Genomic DNA, 20,281 nt, shown 5'->3' on the forward strand with positions numbered 1-20,281 from the left:
CCAGTAGTGTACTTCGGTAGGACTGTTGTCTTTTCCTGTTGCACTGCAAATGGCTGGTGGAGAACAGTCTTTTCATTGTCTTTATGTATGCAAGTACACAATTAACTATGGCAAATCAATTAATGTAAAGAATCAAAATGTAATCAAGTTTTGTTTTGTTTGTTCATTTTGTTTGTTTTTTTACCCCTTTTTATTTTAGAATAGCTGAAGAGGAAAGATGGGAAGAGATGCAGCCCGCACATGTTTAATCCAGTTTCACAGGATCTTTGTGAGGCTGCTGTGGCCTCTGACCTCCTTCATGTGGATCAGGGAATTGGGGATCATTTAGCTACAGTTGCATTCAATGTATGCCACTGCGGATGGTTGTTTGGAAATCACGGAGACGGGAAGTTGATTTTGCTCCATCTTCAAAAGAAAAAACAAAAATCAGACAATGAGGAAGTGCCTCTTTCTTAACAGTAGATAATATATATAAACTGATTTCCTCATGGGATGCATCATTTTAGAGACTCGGACAGTTGAGAGCATCAGAACAGCAGAGATACACAGAGGAAGAACGATGGCTGAATTCAGATGGACTAAAACGTCTTTATTTCTGATACTGGTGCTTCAGTTCACAGGTAAGGACACATAGAACATGTATATAAATAACAGAAATATAAGAAAGCTAATTTATTAATTTCATTAATTTAACTTTAACCTTACCTAATCTTCATTTAACCAAGACAGACAATTAGTCTGTTTGCTTTCCAGTAATAGTAAGTCAACCCTTGGGTTGTCCTCGGGTCAAATTTAAACCCCGTTTGTTTCAAGTTTTTAATATCAGACATATGGGTTTCTTCCAACCAAATTGACAAAAACAACATGGATGCGTGGATGTACATCATATGGTAAAATAAATGATTAGGGACTGTTCGTTATTTAATTAAGGGGCTACCGGAGGAGTTTAGTAGCCTCTAACTTAAAAAGACTTGTCTCTCGTCGGTAATAATTTTCCTATGACCCTCCAAAATGATTTGAAAAAAAGGAATGACTCTCCCTTTGCATGCAAGTTTGCACTTAGCAAAGATATACAGATACCATTTGATTTTTACAGCCATAACATACAGGAGTTAACCTCTGCATTCTCATCTTACACATCACACTCCTCTGTTATGGTGTGGTGGCCATTTCAGTAGATTTACTCACTAACATTGTTGTGGAAACACAATAAGCATGGAAACTAAATGCACACTTCCTGCATTACTGCATTACTTCAAATACTAAGTTACTCCTCTAGTAAACTAGTATTCACATGAAATAAAACAATAGAACATTGAGACCATTCAGCAAAGGACACTGGGAAACTTCAACACTGGTTGCTATGGACTTGTCACTAGGCTTCGTCATTGTATATTTTAGCCCATAGGTAAAGGTGCCGAAGCTGAACATTATATTCCAAAACACATATGCTTATTTTTAAAGCAGATTTTAAATTACATATGGAACAATTTAACAATTCGCCCTTATGAAATCCAATTGCGGCACGGCTGTTTTGGAACGCAATAGACAGACGGTGGCGGAATGCCCCGACACTTAAATTCAACTAAAATGTAACAGTGAACAATCAGTGTTGGACCTACAGTCTGTTGAGATGCCTCTCCAAACTCACCATAAAACGTTAAGACACGTTAAGAAAAAAGATCCGTATTTTGCCGTAATCCAGTGACACGGTAAAAAAGTAATCCACAGCTATCAGTAGATCCACAGAAAGGGTCACGGTGTATCCAGCAAGGCCGATACGAGCATCACATTCACCAGCCAGCTCCAAACAGATGAACGAGGCCTCTCCACTTCGCCGTTTAAACAAAGTGGAATAAACGTATACAAGTCTAAATCTACACAAAACCCACAATCAATTAGTAAGCTGACATCACATTTATATACATGACATTTAGGAAACCTTTATTGCAAGGTTGGCACGGCAAGATGTCCAGACTAGTGCAACAGTAAGTTTCGTTTTTTGCGTCTTGCTGCTCCCATCGTCAGCCAGGTAATATTTTTTTTTTACTAAAGCAGTATATGAACTCTGATGTATTACCTATCACCATTTAGTTGTTTTGTGTTATTTAAGATATTTATAAAATATCTGGTCGTAATTATTCCACTCATTTTTTAAACAATGGAATTACCCGTTTGAGCCACTAGGGGGGCAGTGCTCCTCCTGCCCCCCCAGCAAACTCCGCGTATGCGGTCAGACCCATTTGCTAGGGGGCCGAGACTGAGAGCTACATGGATAAATATGCACCAAACAAGCCACTTTGAAATGTTGCTCTTTTCATGAATAAAAAAGCTGGGTGACCCTCCCCTCAGCAAAGAATAAAAAGACATGACCCTCCCCTATTTTCCTCCGGTGGTCCATTCCATAAATACCGAACGGTCCCTTACTTCCATTGAAGTTTGAAAAAATTGCTTAAATGGTTTCAAAACAGTATCCTGACTAAACCAGTCTGTGATCCACTCAACATCCTCTGATAAAATCTATTAGTCAAAATAATTCATAATATCTGTTTTTTCTAACTCAAAAATGAGGGTCAATGTCATAAAGTCGGTTTATTGACCATGAATTTAAAAAAGCGTTGAAAAAAGTGACAAAACATTTTAAAAAGCGCAAAAGCATCGAAATTAAATTAAGAAACACAGCATCAGCAGCTTTGATTATTCAAGGGCAGATTTTTGCAATCGGCGAAGCCAAATCCGACAGACTGAGTCAGAGTGTTGCAGAGAAATGTTCTCTGGTCATAAAGAACGTCACGGTTCAGTGTTGGTCACAGCTCAGACCAGAAGAACCACGAAGAGCAGACACTGAGGTTTATCTGTCTGTTGTTACCAGGGAGTATTTACATCATAGTGTTTTCAAACTGTCTTTTTAGAACAAGATGATTACAGTGATGAAGTTAATTTAACTCTTGTTGTCTTTCTCTCATAATATCTCAGTGACTGAACAGAAAGACAGATACAGTGACGTTTAACTGCTCTGTGTCGACATATGATCGATGTCCTCACAAAGTGAGGTGGCAGTATGATGGTAAAAAAAATGATTTCACATTTCTCTCTCTTTCACAACAGCAGCAGCTGGGGAATTTAAGTCCTTCACTGTCAGAGATGGAGATGAAGTCACATTGTCTTGTGAACATGTGATAGATTATCAGAAGAAGTGTGACAGTACTATCTGGACCTTCAGTGTTTCAAACACAGTGACGCTGTTTAAATACGGTCAGATTCCCGAAGAAGCCAAAGTTAAATCAGACAGACTGAGTGTTACAGAGAAATGTTCTCTGGTTATAAAGAAGGTCACAGAGGAGGATGCTGGTAATTACACCTGCAGACAGAACAGACCAGGATACATTCAAAATGGTGGAGACACTGTTGATCTGTCTGTTGTTACCAGTGAGTATTTACATCATAGTCTTTTTAGAACAATAAACTGAAACATTACAATAATTATGATCACAGTGATGAAGTTCATTTAACTCTTGTTGTCTTTCTCTCATATCTCCATCATCACCAGTGACTGAACAGAAGGATGGTGATGCGATGACGTTTAACTGCTCTGTGTCGTCATATGATCGATGTACTCACACAGTACAGTGGTTGTATGAGGGTCCAGACGACAGAAGCGTGACAACATTGCAGTCTGGCTGCTCGGCCACTGTCTCCTTTCTGACTTCTCATTTCCTGCACGTTTCAAAGAAGTATGAGTTGCTCAAGTGTAAAGTGACAGATGGTTACGTGCCCACTATAAAAGTGTTTCCCTTCAGTCCTCCTCAGTCCTCAGGTGAGAAAAACAAATGACATTTTGAGCTGTTTATCAGAATCAGAATCAGAAAGGGCTTTATTGCCAAGTACGTTGCACATACGAGGAATTTGTCATGGTGTTGTTGGAGCATGTCACACATACAAATATAAGAAGGATAAAAAGATATAAACAATATAAGTATAAACATATACACACAGTACGTATTAATAACGATAAAATAAATTTAAATAAATAGTAAAATAAGTTAAACAGTAGTGAAAAGGGACGCTACAGCAGAGTAGGTACAGTGGCATGAGGAGCCAGAGGTGGGGTGTGGAGAGAGTCAGGATGGATTCCGAGCCTTGTTTAGAAGGCTAGTGGCGGAGGGGAAAAAACTGTTTATGTGGCGTGAGGTTTTGGTCCTAATGGACCTCATCCTCCTGCCAGAGGGGAGTGGCTCAAAGAGCTTGTGTCCGGGGTGGGAGGGGTCAGCCACAATCTTACCAGCACGCTTCAGAGTCCTGGTGGCGTATAGGTCCTGGAGCGGCGGCAGATTGCAGCCAATCACCTTCTCAGCTGACCGAATGACACGCTGCAGCCTGCCCTTGTCCTTGGCAGTGGCAGCAGCGTACCAGATGGTGATGGAGGATGTGAGGATGGACTCAATGATGGCTGTGTAAAAGTGCACCATCATTGTCTTTGGCAGGTTGAATTTCTTCAGCTGCCGCAGGAAGTACATCCTCTGTTGTGCTTTCTTGACGAGGGAGCTGATGTTCAGCTCCCACTTGAGGTCCTGGGAGATGGTAGTTCCCAGGAAGCGGAAAGACTCCACAGTGTCAATTGTGGAGCCACAGAGGGTGATGGGGGCAGGTGAGGCTGGGTTCTTCCTGAAGTCCACAACCATCTCCACTGTCTTTAGAGCGTTGAGCTCTAGACTGTTTTGCTTGCACCAGGTCACCAGGTGGTCAGCCTCCCACCTGTAGGCGGACTCGTCTCCATCAGAGATGAGTCCGATGAGGGAGGTGTCGTCCGCAAACTTCAGAAGCTTGAATGACTGGTGACTGGAGGTGCAGCTGTTGGTGTACAGGGAGAAGAGCAGAGGAGAAAGAACGCAGCCCTGGGGGGATCCGGTGCTGATGGTCTGTGAGTCGGAGACGTGTTTCCCCAGCTTCACATGCTGCTTCCTGTCAGACAGGAAGTCAGTGATCCACCTGCAGGTGGAGTCAGGCACACCAAGCTGGGAGAGTTTCTGCTGAAGCAGAGCCGGGATGATGGTATTGAAGGCAGAGCTGAAGTCCACAAACAGGATCCTGGCGTAGGTTCCTGCGGAGTCCAGGTGCCGGAGGATGTAGTGGAGGGCCAGGTTGACTGCATCGTCTACAGACCTATTGGCTCTGTAGGCAAACTGCAGGGGGTCCAGGAGGGGGTCGGTGAGGTCTTTGAGGTGTGAAAGCACAAGGCGCTCAAAGGACTTCATAACCACAGAGGTCAGGGCGACGGGTCTGAAGTCATTAAGTCCTGTGGTCCTTGGCTTCTTGGGGACAGGGATTATGGTTGAGGTCTTGAAGCAGGCTGGCACGTGACATGTCTCCAGTGAGGTGTTAAAAATGTCTGTGAACACTGGAGACAGCTGGTCAGCGCAGTGCTTCAAGCTGGATGGGGAGACAGCATCCGGTCCAGCAGCTTTCCTGGGATTCTGTCTCCTGAACAGTCTGTTGACGTCCCTCTCGTGAATGGAGAGAGTCGTCACTGAGGTGGGAGGGGGGGTGGAGGTGGAGGGGACCTTTAAGGAGGGCATTGGTGGGGGGGCCCAGGACCCTGCTGAGGTGGGCGGGGTGGAGGTGATGCACAGTGGCTGTAGCTGTAGGGAGGTGTCGTGGGGGATGGTGTCAGGACTGTCCTTTTGTCTTTCAAATCGACAGTAGAACTCGTTCAGGTCATTGGCTAGGTGTCGGTCATTGAAGGAGTGGGGGGTTTTAGGCTTGAAGTTGGTGATCTGCCTAAGTCCTTTCCAGACAGTCGCAGAGTCATTAGCTGAGAACTGGCGTTGGAGCTTCTCAGAGTACCGATGTTTAGCCTCCTTCACTGCCTTGCTAAATTTGTACTTTGACTCTTTAAATCTGTTTTTGTCCCCACTCCTGAATGCCTCTTCCTTAGCCAGCCTTAACCTTCTGAGTTTGGCTGTGAACCAGGGTTTGTCATTGTTGTAACTCACCCTGGTGCTTGATGGAACACAGCAGTCCTCACAGAAGCTGATGTATGACGTCACAGCCTCTGTGTACTCATCCAGACTGTGGGTAGCAGTCCTGAACACATCCCAGTCAGTACAATCCAAACACGACTGGAGATCCTCCACAGCTACACTGGTCCACTTCCTTGATGTCCTCGCTACAGGTTTGCAGAGCTTTAGTTTCTGCCTGTAGGCGGGGATCAGGTGGACCATGACGTGGTCAGAGTGCCCCAGTGCAGCACGGGGGACGGCGTGATAAGCATCCCTGACTGTGGTGTAACAGTGATCCAGAATGTTCTCCTCTCTGGTCGGGCATTTAATATGTTGTCTATATTTAGGGAGTTCATGAGTGAGGTTCCCTTTATTAAAGTCACCAAGGACAATAACTAGGGAGTCCGGGTTGGTCCGCTCCACACACAGTATCTGGTCGGCAAGCATGCGCTGCGCGTCCTGCACGTTGGCCTGCGGTGAGATGTAAACACCGACCAGAATTAACATCACATCATCCTGATGTAACAAATATGTTTGATTATCTGATGTATTTTACAGCTTTAGTGCGCAACGTTTTGATATTAATAAACGTCCGTTACATTCAAGCCATTGCCAAATGGGTTAGTACAAGTGGGTTCAAAATGTGATACAAACTAATTACATGTGTCTGCTAATAAATGGTGTAGCTGTTATCTCTGCAACCCAAACAGAAAATGCATGGTTTACTCTCAAACACAAGGAGGGAAATGTTCCAATTTACCGGCTGTGGCTCAGGTGGTAGAGCGATTGCGAACCCCGAATTGCTCCTAATGTAATTTTTGTAATTCATACAAATTCTGTAGATTTAGTTAAAAATGTAGATGCGTATTTACATTGGCAGTTGTAGAGATGTTTAAATAAAAAAAACAAAAATATCAATCTGAGGAACCCCCAACGTCAGCTGGCATCATCCTCAGTTCATGGCAATCCATCCAATAGCTGTCCAGATATTTCAGTCTGGAACAAAGTGGAGGAGCGACCGACTTTAGCATGACTCGTGCTTCTGATTTTGTGTCATCAACTTTCTTCTCTGACGTTGTTTGTGTTCCACACCTGGTACAGGTTGGTCTGCTCTGAAATACATCATGTTGGCTCTGCATATGGCTGAAGTCCTCTTAATGGCTGTGATTACTGTTCTCCTTCTCAGAGCTCGAGGTGAGCACATTCATACCAACATTTGTTCAATTCAGTTCAGTTCAAATAACTTTTATTTATCCCAGAGGGGCAATGAAGAGGTACAAAGAGTGGCACATAAAAGGACAATTCATAGACGTGGTACAAATATGAATAAATATATGAATAGATACATAGTAATGCATTGCATAACGCTGCACATTATAATGATAATAATTTATACTTTTTATTGATCCCCAGGGGGGAAATTACAATTTACACTCTGTTGTTAGAACACACTACACATGCCTGAATACACACACATGCTCAGGACTTATACATGCACAAATGGAGGGATGTCAGAGTGAGGGGGGCTGCGAGTGGTGGACAGGCGCCCTGAGGGGTTGTGGAGGGGGGGTTTCGGTGCCTTGCTCAAGAGCAATTTGGCAGTGCCCAGGAGGTGAACTAAAGTGCTAATGTAATAGAAGTCATTAAAATCATCATCAGTGGTGGAATGCAACTAAGTACATTTACTTAAGTACAAATGTTGAGGTACTTGTACTTTACTTGAGTCTTCTTTTCATGCCACTTTCTACTTCTACTCCGCTACATTCACACTGAACTGTTCCTCTGTGGTTTATCTTCCAGGGAACCGTAGAGCACCTGATGACAACACCGTGAGTTAAAAATGTTTTTAAAAAGTGTTGAAAATAATTATCATTTAACTGTTCATGTTTTTGTGATGCGAGTTTGAGGTGTTGTTACACAATGATGGACTGCTCGAGTTCAACATTGATTTCTTCCATTTACTTCCAGTGTTTCTTTGTGTTTCACAGGTGCATGGTGATAGAGATGAATATGGCGGCACGGTGAACTATGAAAACGTTGGCGAGCCTTCTATTTCTGTCAGACTCCCCTGATCAACAACTTCCACACTGACGTCAGCGCTCCAGAGAAATGAGTCCACTGCTGTTAAACATTTCTTCACAGCGTCATTTTGAAGATAAAGTTGATGTTGTGTTAAGGCGCTGACACACCAACCCGATTATCGGCCGTGGGATAGTCCATTATGGTCTGTTTTGAAATTCGGGAGAAGCCAGACCCATGTGACGCGTTCGTCCAATCAGTTGCCGGTTTTAATTTTTTGGGCGACATTACAGATTAGCACCGGCTGCTGTTATGGAGACGTATTACGTCTCGCGCACATGCAGAACGTACGCTCAAGCAGCGTCGCTTCGGTGTGTTCTGAGGCACTTTTTTGACCAACTCGGGGAGATTGATCAGTCTGACTGCCTTTTCTGCCGACGGTTGGTCATCGGGTTGGTGTGTCAGAGCCTTTAAAGCAACTCTCACTTGCAGCCAGATATTAAAGCCTTTTTTTTATAACTTTAGTTTGCTGTACATTTCAGAACATTTTATCTTTTCCTGCATCAGTTCTGAAAATCTTCAGAACACACTAACAACTTCCTGAGAACAACTTCTGTCTGATAACCTTTTAATGTGTAAGTAGCTAAGCATGACCTCACTTTGTATCCCTCTGTGTGCAGAAAAACTCATTTGAATCTACTTTGATAGGAAACTGTAGGGTATTTTTCTGCTCATTTACAGTGTAGGTTTGAATGAGTTTCAGTTCTGTATGGAGTCAGTAACAGCGTTGTCTTCTTTAGAACTGAAAATATGATCTGCTGAAAATAAATGTCAAATTCTCACTAATACATGTGTTCTAATAGATTCATGTGTCATGTCTTTTACATTAAAAGGTGGATGTATTGACAGAAAATATCAATCAACGACCGCACCCTCCATTAAGGGTGGCATTTTAGAAGCATGTTGACTTTGTTAATTTGTCCAACAGACACAGAAACTTCATATTTGTTAACATTTAAATCATACTTTCTCAGATAGGAATGTAAGACATAACTCAATAAAACAAAATAAATGGGAAGAGGCCTCATTTATTATTTCTGCAGAAGAACGTAAAAAGGAAAATTACAGCTCTAAAATTGTTGCAACAGTAACTCTCTGTGCATCTTTACACAGAATGAGGAACTGACATGTCATCATGTTGAGGCTTGTGGTTTCAATATGTTCTGCGTGCTATGTGTTTTTATTGTTTTTTATTTCTGCACGTTCTTATTTTTTTGTACTTTCAGAGTCAATAGTTTAAGGGACAAGGAACCTAACTAGTTATGTTCACTCAGATGATGCAAGCGAGGACCTATTACCATTTCCTCCACCCTATACTTTATGGACAGAACAGAACAGAACTACATGAAATGACATGCAGGCAAAAGACACATTGTTCATTCAGATATTAGAGACCCAGATTGAGACGCATATTCTGAATGCGCTGTATACATGTCCAAAGAATGCCTCTAAAACCCAAATAATACCGGAATATCCCACGTCTTAAAGTGCCCATATTATGAAAAAATCACTTTTTCTGGGATTTGGGGTGTTCTTATGTGTCTCTGGTGCTTCCACACACATACAAACTTTGATAAAAATCCATCCATGCTGTTTAGAGTGAGATATGGTTTCTGAATGTGTCCTGCCTTCAGTCTCTGGGTGAGTTGTTCAAAATCGGCACGGCTTGTGACGTCACAAGCCGAAACGAGCAGGCTAACCGCAACCATTAGCTCGTAGCGTTAGCATACTAATGCTAATGCTAACGCTAGCATGCTAACGCTAGCATGCTACCTCGTTCTCAGTAGCAAAGCACTGCTACAACACACACGAGTTCACCATAATCTACAAAAGAACTACTTACATGTGCGCCCTCATTTAGAAGTCTCCCAGCTAATCCTGCCTTGTAACTGACCCAAGTTGTAGAAACAGCCTTTCTTTTACTGTCTATGGAGCTAGCTAGCTGACATGATCTACATCTGAGCTACTGGGCATGTGCAGTGCAATCAAAGATAGTACAGAAGAAGAAGAAGAAAAGAGGTCTCACTCTGTAGCTAAAACAGAGACCAGGTGAAAAGAGGATCTGCAGCAGTGAGAGAGAGCACTGCAGTACAACAAAAATATGGTGTTTTTTGAAAATTAAACCATGTAAACCTATTCTGGTACAACCTTAAAATACAATTATGAACCTGAAAATGAGCATTATATGGCCGCTTTAATCGGAAAATGCTATATTCGGAAAAAGGCCTTATTCAGAATATCCAACCGCATTATGATGTTTACATGACATGTATCAAATATGGAATATTATATATATTATAATTATTATTAATATATATTCGGAATAATAGTGGAATATTGGTGAGTCTCACATCAAGGCGGCCCGTATTTAAATATGACTCACTGATCCCTGCTTCCCCACTGCTGCTGCTGGCAAAGCTTTGCCTCTGCTCTCCAAGTTCAGAGTCCTAACATGACTCAAAGGTTCAAATGTTTTCAATGTCTTGCTTTTGGGCCCATTCTTGTATACCAATTGGGGTTTTGGATCAGGTGCATTAAAATTGAAAGCAGCTTTTACAACTTCAGCTGAGGTTTTGGAGTATGAAGCAAAAGCCAGTCAGCAGTGCAAGTCTGATAAGTCTGATAAGTCTGAGTAACACAGAGTAACAAAAGGCTCTTTATATGCCATTGCCTACATTTTAAGTGGATGTCTGCCAGTAGGCCTAAAACATCACATATATGATTATTGTGACAGAGATTGGGACTCTAATAAGATCCTGACTGAGTAGCAAGATATGAATTCAGTTGTGACTCTGTGAGAATTCACAGATCCAGTTTCTCTTTTTTTAATCTTCCCCTTAACATTTAAAGGAATCTACATGCATGTGTGTGTGCTCAAATATGGCTTCTGGAAAGAAAATAAAGGATAAAATATGATTTACTAAACAGATATTAATTAAGAAGTTCCCCATACTTTTAGAGTTACGCAGTACATTCACCAGGAGTCATTCTTGATGCCTACTATCTCAAACATCTCTCTCAGATAAGGCCAAGGATGATTGGGAATGTCTTTCTGCTTGTCTGCTGAATCTCTGGGATCTCTATTTTCTTCATTTTCAATCATGTCACCATCCATACTACTATGCTAACGTTACCTCCATCAAGCCGCAATAATTTGCCGCGAATGAATGACGCCAAATCTGTCGAGTCGTTTTGTAGTAGTGCGTCAAGTGCAACGTGCAGTATATTCCCATCCAATTAGATTGAATTCGGTATTGATGACGCAAAAAATAATAACGGTAACTCCACTGAAATTATTTGAAACTAAAGTAACAAACCAATTTTGTATAATGTAACGAGTAGAAAGTACCAATATTTGTGTTAAAATGTAAGGAGTAAAAGTAAAAAGTCGCCACAAAAATAAATAGTAAAGTAAAAATATCTGAAAAATCTACTTTTTTACTTCCCGTCTCTGCTGTCAAGTTACTTGTACTGATTGCCAACTGTACACAGTGTTATTGACTTTGGATCTTGCTAGCATAGCGTTAGCTCTCTGGCTCGTAGTTGAGCTAAAGAGTTCTACGAGCTGAGCGGATTATAAAAATCGCCGTCGTCCATTAATACCTGACAATGGACACCTCGTTGGGCATTAACCCTTACCCCCATTAGACTCCATCGCCATGTAAATAATTTGTAGAGGTAAGGAAGCCATGAGTAGGCATTTCTCCCCGACGGAGTCTAGACACTGGTGGTGGTGAGGGAGCCTGAAGACAAGGAGACAACAGGAGCGGTCCAACAGAAGAGGACCCAGGGTGCCGTGGATGATGAAGAGGGTTGCACACTTTGCCTGAAATGACAACTGACAGCAGCAGAGAGAAGAACAGATTTAAAGCAGGGATGCAATGCTGTGATTGGCTCGTGGAATTCATCGCCAATTCTGGTGGGTTTAGCTGAAAAGTGAACGCCCCGAATCAGCTGAATAGTTTAGGAACAAGAGAGAGATGAATGAAGCTTAGAAGTCTTCCTGAAAGAATTTACGCTGAGCTTTATTTAGCTGCTGCCCGCGTCCACAGCAGTACATTGCTTAGCTTCCATGCTGCATATAGAGACTTGTGATAGAGACTTGAGTCCTGGACTCTGATTCGAGTTTGACTCTGGACGCATGATTTGACTCTGGCCTGGACTCCGATTTGAGGATTTATGAAATTGGACTTAAGCATTCATGAACTCGGAACTTTTATGTGTAATGTGTCATTACCTAACATTTTTATATAAGATATTTATATATATTTAGTCTGTAACTGTTTCAATGGGCCACTGATGGAGTAATCGATTCCTAGACTTGGACTCGAGTCCGACTCCAGTCACTATTCTCTGAACCCTTGGCTCGATTAAGACTTGATCTCACACTCTTTGTTGGTGACTCGGCTTTGAACACCACGGCCTCAACACTATACTCGGACTTGACAGTTGGTGCCTCGACTACAGGCTACCGTGTCGGTACTCCTGCCTGCTTCTCCAAACTGGGGGCGTGCCGACCACCATCTACTGTAGCTAACACACTGACTATGGAGAAGTAACTCATACAACCACAACTGAAAAATCTGGACTATCCTTTTAAGATCTGTGAGACGCTCATTTACCGCATGTGTTCAATATTTGAATTTCTGATGTTTATCTTGTGCTCATTAGAGGGTAAAACCTGCAGAGCTCTGCTGCTGGTGTTACTCACATTCTCACCCAAACACCTCTCCTTCAGTTCTCAGAAACAAACTGCAAAAATAAAATGAGGAACCAACAGGTCTCAGACAGTAAAACCTCATCTTCTGTGTGTTCTTTCAGCTGCTACAGTATCACCATATTGCACCACGGACATCAAGAGTGAAATCCTGCTGGGCGAGGAGTTTGACTCTTCACCTGTGTGTTCATGTGTGATGTCAAACATCACCATGAATCCTGTCTGGTTTCTAATAAACACCATCTGAAGAAAACAAGCTGCATTACTGCAAACACTTATCTTAACCAACAATCTTCACACGCTCAACTTCCTCAGTCGTCATTTTCTTCTTTTCAGGTGTGAAACACGTCAGTTTCACAAATGCCCCCTGGGACTGTACACAGTGTGAACACCAGACTCAACATGAGATTAATACAGTTTGTTTGTTGCAGCGTTAGATTGGATCAATGAACGCAGAAACATTTAACTATGAGAGAAAACTATGTTTAAAAAATGCAAAAGTGAAAATTGTAAAAATCTTTTGGCTGTTTGGCGTCTATAAGGAATTCAAACAGCCTACCCCTAACCCTATAAGTCATTATGAGGAAGTGACCTCATCCTAATTAAAGGAAGTAGGTGCAGCGTCTCTCGACTAAAGCACTATTTTAGAAACAGTTCTGAGGATCAGAACGAGAGAGAGAAGAAGCAGAGACACAGAGAAGCACGATGGAAGAGTTCAAATGGATCAAAATGTCTTTATTTCTGATACCGCTGCTTCACTTTACAGGTAAGAAGACTTATATCATATATATATATATATATATATATATATATATATATATATATATATATATATATGTGGAAGGCACATTAAAATGTGTCATAATTATTGAATTTACTTTGTTAGTTAGTAAAGCTAATAGAACTAGATGTTTCAATCCCTTTAGTAGGAAACTCTTGACAGTAGCAGTCGGTGTGGAGTGGTGAAAAGGAGGGTGAGGTATGTCATTGGGGTCATCAGGTGGGTACCCTTCTTCATTTGTTTCGTTGATTGAAGCACACAACATCCCCAGAGGGCTCAGCAGTATACCTAGCGTCCCAGGTACACCCCCCTCCATGCCATACCCTCCATATCCCTGATGGACTCAGCATGGCAGGGGCGTCCTTTTCCCTGAGTCGGGCCTAAGCCTGACCGCATACCATCTGTCTCTACCTTGCTGCCCAGTTGGGGTCCTTCCGCTTGATCCAGAGCCAGTTACTGCTTTTCTCGGCAGCACTTGACATGGACTTGATGGCCTGGTGGAGGGAGCGATCCTTCACCCCTATTTTTTTCAACAAACTGGTGGTAGATGTGGCAACAAATTCTCTGCATCCCACCTCTACTGGGAAGATGCTAAATGGTATTTTAAGACAAATCTGTTTGTTTTTAACATGGCGAGTTTAGTGAACTCTTGGAAAACACGATAAAGACATATATTTTCTCTCATCTTCTTAACAGCAGCAGCTGGAAACCATTTCCTCTCCGTCACTGTCAGAGCTGGAGATGAAGTCACTTTGCCTTGTCAACATGTGATAGACGGACAGAGAAAGTGTGACAGTACTACCTGGATCTTCAGTCGTTCAGGAAACACAGTGGCGCTGTTTGAACTCGGGCAGATTAAAGAAGAAGACAGAGTTAAATCAGACAGACTGAGTGTTACAAAGAAATGTTCTCTGGTTATAAAGAATGTCACAGAGGAGGATGCTAGTCATTACACCTGCAGACAGTTCAGATCAGGACAACAACAAGGTCCAGATACTATGGTTGATCTGTCTGTTACCAGTGAGTATTTACATCATAATGTTTTCAAATTGTCTTATTTGAACAATATACTGAAACATAATAATTATGATTACAGTGATGAAGTTAATTTTACTCTTGTTGTCTTTTTCTCACAATATCTCCATCTTCACCAGCAACTGAACAGAAGAACGATGATGAGGAGAAACCAGGTGAGAACATGTTGTGATGTAATATTAAAACTTCAAATCCATAAAATAAACTTTTTTTTAGGTATTATTCTTATCACTTTGAAGTGACTTTAAAGGAACACGCCGACTTATTGGGACTTTGTCTTATTCACTGTATCCCCCAGAGTTATATAAGTCCATACATACCCTTCTCATCTCCGTGCCTGTCGTAACTCTGACTGACGCACCCACCGCTAGCCTAGCTTAGCACAGATCCTGGAGGTAACCAGCTCCAACTAGCCTACTGCTCCCAATAAGAGACAAAATAAAGCCAACATGTTCCTATTTACATGTTGTGATTTGTATAGTCACAGTGTGTACAAATAACAAGGTCACATGAGACACAGCCATCTTCTAACCGTATACATATTGGGAACTATATTCTCAGAAGGCGAAGCACTGCTACTTCTGCTACTTGGGCGGATTTGCTTGCAGCACATGAGAACCCCCGTGGTGAGGAGCAGAGAGTAACAACGGTCCTTTCAGTTATTGCGCTAATCACTCAGCCCAAGTAGCAGAAGTAGCAGTGCTTCGCCTTCTGAGAATATAGTTCCTAGTATGTATGGACTTATCTAACTCTGGGGGATACGGTGAATAAGCTAAAGTCCCAAAAAGTTGGTGTGTTCCTTTAAAGTCACTTCAAACTGATGTGAATAATGCCTTAAAAAAGTTTATTTTATGGATTTGAAGTGTTAATGTTACATCACAACAGTTTGTTGAGTTGTGTTCATCTGTTCAGGTGAGGACACAATAACAACCAAACCAACAAAACCAACAACAACCAACGCCACCACAACAACACCAGAATTAACGACACCAACTGAGAGCAGCATTAAAGCAGGTACCAACACAACAGTATCTGCAGTCAATGCTAAAAACAAAACTAGTGTCTCAATATTTTTATGTATCTTAATTAATCTGTTTTTCAAAACATAATATAGCCTCTTTGTACTGATATATTAAAGCGTTGAGACGTGATATAATTAAATGTATGTAAAGTGTATTCTCTCTCTCACCCTCTTTAATTTAATTCAATTCAAAGGGGTTTTATTGGCATAAGAAACATATGTTAACAATGCCAAAGCAAGTGTAAAATAACAACAAAAATGTACATGCAATAAGTCTAGATCTACTAAAATAAAGTGTAAACAGTTGTGTAACATTGCAATCTCTTTTTCTCTCTCTCTGATGTTGTTTTTTGCAACACAAACTAACAAATAAGATTTACAGAAGAAAAGCTGCAGCCAACACAGTTATTAATGTTTTTATTCTCTTTCCAGGTTGGTGGTGGTGGCTCATCGTTGTCTTTGTGGCTGTTGCAGCGCTCCTAATGATCACTGTGGCTGTCATCAGATGGAAGAGAGCTAAAGGTGAGAACATTTACAGATGAAACAATTACGAACGAGATCTTTCAATAAACATGGATCTTTATTGTGGATCCTAAAGTCAACTCTCTTTTGTCTCTTCAGGGAACAAAACACCGACGTATGCAAATGTGGTGAGTTTCATTGCTGAGTTATCAAATGTCTGTACAGTCCAGCGCCTCTTTTTTTTAATTTGTAAAGACAGTGTAACAACAGTGACATACAAGGTAAATGACACATACAATACATAGATGTATGTACAGGTAGCGACAGACAATAAAGACACATACATACAGCATACAACAGTTATGATGATGTGGTAAGAGGCAGAGTACAGATACATGGTATGGTAATCAGCTCCTCTTTAAAAGTGTCATCAAAATCTAAACAGTCTTCATAGAGCGTTTTTAAGAAGACTAGATCTAGATCACACATTACACCCAGTCCAAATATTAGTTAAACATATTTATTTTACTTTTGGTCTTAAATTCAGTAATTGTAACAAAAGCATCTTCCTAATGATATAAGATATTTTATTTACGTGTGATGCCACTAAGTGGGCCATCCCACACAGAATTACATGACACCAGTACAAAATACATTTCATCCACAGCTTCTGCTCACACACACACTCTGAGAAATAAATCTATAAAATAACAGAGAAAGTTCTGGCAGCTTATCACCCGGACTTTTCCCCGTAATTAAAAAAAATGGAAATGACATTTAACTACAGTTAAATACAGAACATCTTCTCATAGGCCTGATATAAAATGATCTCAGTAAACTTCTGAAAATCTTCCAAAAGGTTTAAAAAAGCAACAAAAACATCAGAAAAAGGTTGGATTAAAAAGCGACAAAAACTTTGAAAAAAACTTCAATAATGAAGTAAAAAGGGACAAACGGTGAAAAAGTGACAACATGGGCTGAATCTCATCCCCCTTATCTGATAGCTCCTCCACTCCTTTGTCCTCGGCTGAACCAGAAGTTGTTCTGTCCCTCCTCAGCGAAGGCCGTCTCAATGCAGGCACGCGGGAACCTATTTTTGACCAGGGGTGGTGAATAACAAAATAATGGATGTCTGACGGTTTCTCCCCCCACGAAATGTTTCGGATTTTGACAGCTAAATACGTCATTTTAGCGCAGGGTAAGAGTGGGTGAGAGTGAGAAGTTTTAGAAAAGTCCTGGGCAGCCACAAATTCCACTGTTCCACAATTATGCGACAGCACTCGCCACTCCGACTCCACTGCGCGCACCCTACCATCACAGAAGCGCACTTGACATCATTAGCCTGTTTCAGTATATATCTACGGTAAATTACTTTTCTGATCGTCAAAACCACACCAGAGATGTTTGGCCTGAAAATATATGCTAATAATCAGGCTGCAATGACCTCGCTAACAATTTCCTAACTTGTGCCTTCTCCACAGCAAATGTGTCCTAACCACGTCACAGCGGTTTCTGTTACACAAAACATATGTACTTACAGGCATTGCCCTCACAGGGAACGGAATTATCTTTAAAGCAATTTATTCTTTTTGCAGAATAACCAAAGTTTCAGGAGACATTGAACCAGCGTGTAAACTGTAGTTCTTTTCCACCTCTATAGCAGTTATAACAGTTAATTTTTAGTAGGCTATATTCAAACCTATCCATAACCCTTTTTTGCTATTTGCCTCATTATTTGATATACAAAAATATAAATAATGTCAGACAGTGAATTAGTAATTATTTAAAAAATATAAAATCCAGCTCCTGCCAGCAGGGTGTGCTGCAGCACCCTCAGCACCCCCCTTCCCGCGCCCTTGTCTCAACGCTCTTATTTCTGCCGCGAGGACCGAGGAGGGATCACCGAGGAGCTATAGGCGAGGGTACACGAGAGCAGCCTTCCCGGAATCCGTGCAGCTAAAGGAGTTGCTAACTCCGCCCAAACAGCTGACGAATTCATGTGACGCTTCAGAGGAAAGGACGTCTCATCCCTCTAAAAACACATTTGCCCGTTGCCTCTCTCCTCCGATGATTTCCTCGCGTCTCTCCCGTACCTCCTCGGTGGGAGGGACTAAGAAGCGAGGAAGTGAGGCAAGTGGAGGACTCGAGGAGGACATTTATGTGCTATGGGACATGTTATCGGAGTGATAACATGGAAATGATGTTTGGAGACATACCCATGGAGTTCTCCAATCTCCAAAACCCTCGTTTGCTGTCAAAAAAGCGACAAAAACTTCAAAAGCGATAAAAACATAGATTAAAAAAAAAGTTAAAAAAATGCAACAAAAATGTAAAATAAATATAACTTTGAATCTTGTTCTACGGACAATTTCTGTTAAAATATACAGACATACAACTGTTAATACACTTTTGGGAATTGGTAAAGGTACAGATTAAATTATTGGCAATTTATCAAAGATGGTTTATCAATATTAATAAAGTTATGAATAGGTGTATTAATAACTTTACCAAATTGACAAACAATCAAAACGGGGCAGCACCCTGGAATCAGGGACCAGTAACTGAACTGTGAAAACAGTCTCACTGGTGGTGTTCTCTTTGAAAAATACACTTCTTAATTAATTTGATTAGTTTATCTCATATTTATAAAGTGAACAGGAAGGGTGAAATTCAAGCACTGACCTGTTCAACCAGCTGTTATTACAACAGATACACAAATAATCACAAACAACTGCTCTTTAAAGTATAATAGAATTTATTTAACTTCCAAATTATTAATTGTCAATCAACAGTTCTTCAATTAATAAACCTATATACTTGTTACAACTACAACAAAGGCAAAAACAAGCAGACGTGGTGAACGTGTGTGTGTGTGTGTGTGTGTGTGTGTGTATGTGTGTGTGTGTGTGTGTGTGTGTGTGTGTGTGTGTGTGTGTGAGAGAAAGAGGGGGGGGTGACGAGACCACGTGGGTGGCTAAGCGATAGCGATATATTCCGTGGCAATATCGTATCGATACACAGACACCAAGTATCAATCTATTATTATATATGTGTTGGTCAGTTTGTCTGCTTGACAATCCCATTTTGCAGCAATAAAACTGAAGTGAGATGAACAAAGAGAAATTATCTTTTTAGATAAAACAGATGTTGACAAAGTTTTCCTTTTGGGAACATAATTTTAAATTGGGAAAAATCGGAAGTTGGAAAAAAGGTTATAAATTGCAATGTATCGCAGAATAGCGCGATATGTTTAAAATCGCAATAATATCGTATCGTGACATAAGTATCTTGATGATATCGTATCGTGAGGCCTCTGATGATTCCCACCCCTAATAAAAATAAAAGTCTGTCTTCCTCACTATAATGTCTTTAACTTATTTCTTATTTCCCTGAGCTAAATGTGGGGCGGTGGACGCCTACAGATCAGAGAAGTGGGATTGGGATTGGAAAGTGTGTCTTTGATTGTGTTGTGTTTTTCACAGGTGCGTTATGATGTAGATGATGATACAGTGATCTATGAAAACATCAGATCTCCTCCTGATGGAGTTTGACCAACACTTCTGCCTCCATCAGACTCCACTGATCAACTCGTCACCTTTTACTGGAGTAGTTCAAGACTGGAAATAACAAACAGAATCATTAAGGCTTATTTTATTTTAGTCTGATGTATTTTCCTGCATCAATTTTAAAAAACCTTTTCTCATCTGCAGCCAGTTGAGAACAGCAGCTGGATTTGAACTTCATTTAACTCTTGTTAACTTCCTGAAATAGTCTTCCAGCTGCAGATATCAGAGCTGATTTTAAGATGTACTGCTTGTTATTGAAGCTCCAGCAGCTTGAGGTGTGTGTGTGTGGGGGGGGGGGCTAATAGAGTCAGTAACAGTCTTCTCTTTATTCTATGTGATTACAACATTGTAGTAAACGTGGGTGGTGGTTGTCTGTGAGGACTGTGACAACTAATCAAAGACTAATCAGATCCACCTGATCCACATTGTTGCTGCTGTCAGAGACTCTGCTAGTTGATCAGTCTCAGCTGGACTTGATTGCTGAGACTCTGAACTGATAAAGTAGAGCCGAGCGAGTGGCATGGTGTTCTGGGGGAGCGGAGCTTGTTTCCGGTTGTCGGGCCGGGGGTGTTTGCACGACCAAGCCACCGGTATTGCACTCACGGGATGGGGGTCTGTTCG

At 41.3% G+C, this 20,281-nt stretch overlaps 1 long non-coding RNA gene across 1 annotated transcript; it reads left to right on the plus strand.

Moving 5' to 3' along the window:
• The first annotated feature begins 15,492 nt into the window (after positions 1-15,492).
• LOC118493891 lies at positions 15,493-19,630 on the plus strand. The gene is made up of 4 exons (XR_004895948.1): positions 15,493-15,625; positions 16,065-16,154; positions 16,254-16,282; positions 19,577-19,630. It is a non-coding gene; the product is annotated as an uncharacterized LOC118493891 (long non-coding RNA).
• The last annotated feature ends 651 nt before the right edge of the window (positions 19,631-20,281 follow it).

Source organism: Sander lucioperca, chromosome 19 (genome assembly GCF_008315115.2).
Source record: "Sander lucioperca isolate FBNREF2018 chromosome 19, SLUC_FBN_1.2, whole genome shotgun sequence".
NCBI classification, from domain to species: domain Eukaryota; kingdom Metazoa; phylum Chordata; class Actinopteri; order Perciformes; family Percidae; genus Sander; species Sander lucioperca.